Source organism: Anas platyrhynchos, chromosome 37 (genome assembly GCF_047663525.1).
Source record: "Anas platyrhynchos isolate ZD024472 breed Pekin duck chromosome 37, IASCAAS_PekinDuck_T2T, whole genome shotgun sequence".
Classification (NCBI taxonomy): Eukaryota; Metazoa; Chordata; class Aves; order Anseriformes; family Anatidae; genus Anas; species Anas platyrhynchos.
This window is the reverse complement of record NC_092625.1, coordinates 4228112-4231027: the sequence shown is the minus strand read 5'-3', so window position 1 is coordinate 4231027 and position 2916 is coordinate 4228112.

The following is a 2916-nucleotide window of genomic DNA, read 5'->3' as shown; positions in this document are numbered from 1 at the left end:
GTCTGGAAGACGTTTATCCATCTTGCAAAACCATTGTTGTATTTGGCATAATTGTTGGCAGTTTCTGCAGGAAAAAGCTTGAACTTGAAGACAACGGGTCCACCCACACAGCCCTTTCAAAGCAGTTAACTTTAGTCTGTCAGTAGTTTTCCTTGAGAACCATTTTGGGAGTGGGAGGACTATGAAGGGAAGGTGCTTTTCTAAGTCTTTCACTTGCTCTCTCCCTCTACAGCCAGTCATGCACGGTGATAGTGGTTGTTCCATCCTTGGAGAGAAATTTAAGTATATAACAAGAGTTTGAGACTTCTCTCTAGTCACACTCTAATCTCTTTTTAACTAATGCGCTTGAGCATCTGTAACTGGGGAGATTTCTGCCTGTGCCAGTTTTACACTGAGTCAAATTCTCTGGTCTCTTCCTGTAAAAGATGATTTCTGAGTTGTCCGAATTCCTCCGAAATCTGCGTGAGGCGTCCATGGTCCAAGTCAGGTGTTCCCGGTATACGCTGGATATTCACTCTTCACATTGAAGATCCTTGAACCCATTTATCTTAGAGTTGCTTGTGCTTAAGAACAGATAAAATGTGTTGTGCTGATCAGTCTGCCTTAAAAAGAGAGTGCCTCTTTTTTTTAGGCACTGGTCATCTCGATCTCTTTTTCCACATCTGATAAAGAGTTAGAACGGACACACTCTGTTCTGCCTGTGAGAGGATTATTTAGATTCAGGGAGGCCGCTCCTGAAAAAAAAAAAAAAAAGAGATCTTTTAGCTCGAGAAGGGATTTATTTCTAATCTCATGGCCTGTGAACTTTTGTAACTTAACATTTAATTTATTATTTGGGACCAATTCCCCTTTTTGGGAAACAACTCCCCATTTGGGGAAAATATTCCCTTGTTTGGGGAAATTTCCCCCTTTTTTGGGAAAATTCCCCTGTTTGGGGGAAAAACTCCCTCTTTCTGGGTAACAACAACATACTTTTAGGAACAATTCCCCCTTTTTGGGGAAATTTTTTCCCCAAAAAGGGGGAGTTTTTCTCCAAAATTGAGATTTTTTCTCCAAAGGGGGGAGTTTTTCCCACAAAGGGAGCAATTGTTGCCAAAAAACGGGGAATTATTACCAAAAGGGGGGAGTTGTTCCCCAAAAACGGGGGAATTTTCCCCAAAAAGGTGGCATTGTTACCTAAATAAGGGGAGTCATTCCCAAAAAGTGGGAGTTGTTTACAAAAAGTGGGAAGTTTTGCCAAGAGAGGTGGAATTGTCCCCAAAAGGGGATGTCTTTGAGGTCTTGTGTGGGGTCTCCTGTGAGACAGGAGGGGTCTGGACCCCTCGTTTTTGGGGTCTCCACCAGCACTGGGGTGGGCCTGAGGGCTTGGCTGCTGGTTTGGCTCTGGGGTAACCGGGACAGGGTCCGGATCGGCCCCCTGAGGGGTTCAGGGGCTGCTCTGCTCCCTCTGCGCCTGCCCTAGAGCACCTCGACTCCCCCCAGCAGCCCCTAGCTTTTCTGGGACCACCCCCCCCCCGGTGCTGTTTTGTGTGGGGTGGGGGCGAGAAATGGGGGCTGGAGGCGCTCAGCTCTGCTCTTAGCTCTGCTCTTCCCCTTGTTATACATGAGGTCTCAACTCAATCTGAACTTTGTAATATTTATAAAACAAATATTTCTAAAAGGTATAAAAGCTATAAAAGGTATAAAAGGCAAGTAAACAGCGCTGGGTGTGCGGGGAGTCTACGCTCCACCAGCACGCACACACGAACATCAAACATTCTAAATATACAGAACATTGCTTTACATACTAAACCCAAGTATGCCTATACATACGTACAATCAGGAAAGGTAACAAACAATCCTCCAAGTTCCACGACTCAACTGTCTCCATTTTCCACTCCTTTTCCTGATTACTAACAAGTCTCCGTTTTCCATTCCTTTTGAACAATATGTCTTGCTTTATGTTGTCAAGCAACTCGGTCCTCAGGCCCTATGGATCCCGTTCTTCCCAAATCGAAGACAAGCATATCCAGCTCCTTCTCAAGGCCATAGGGCCTGGGCCAAAAGGCACATCCAGGTCACCATGGGCGTAACAGCAAAAGCCTTCGATGGCTGTAGCAGCAGAGGGGCCGATGGCGTGGCAGAAGGAGCAGTAAAGGAGCCCGCAGCTCCCTCACAGTCTGGCAAACCACACGTTTCTGACTGTGGTCCCACAGGGCTCTTTAAGGCCTCAGAGACTGCTCGCCAGGTGCCGAGCAATCCCACTGCAACCTTGTCGTTTCTAGTTGCAGAGTCCCACACCTTGACCTCAGTTTGGTCCCATGTTTCAGGATCATAAACTGTCCGATTGTTAATAAGGAGAATAAGCTGTGAGGTGACCAGGACAGTCTTTGTTCCTAAGGACGTATGATTCCCCATAATGCGCAGCTGCTTAGCAGCGAGGGGCAGTTGTGTGCTGGCTCCGCTTCTCTCAGCTCGAGCTTCTCTCCAGCTCTGGCGCGCCTGTTTCCAGTACGAGCTTCTCTGAGCAGTTTGCTGAGTTTGGCCGAACCTATCTTCATGAGGCAATCAAAATGCCTGTTCCCGTCCTGGTCTCCATTCTGCCAGCCTGTTCCTCTTCACTTCTTTTTCCTGCTTCTTTATTGATGTAACTTCATCGTGTTGCCTTTTTTTCTTCTTCTTTCTTGAGGGCAGGCTCCCCTCTTATCCCCTTCTCTCCACAGCAGTTCTTTTCAAAACAACTTTTCATTGCTCAAACAACTTTGAATGTAACAACAACAGCAAACACCCAGGAGCTTCCATGCCTTACTGGCTGGAGAACAAGAAACCCGAGCCTGCATGGAGTCTCCTGAATCACCCTTCTTGGTTCCCTCTAAACTCTTTTACATTCCTGATGGCCTCCTCGTTAAGGGTCTAATTTTATCTCAACCACAGGGC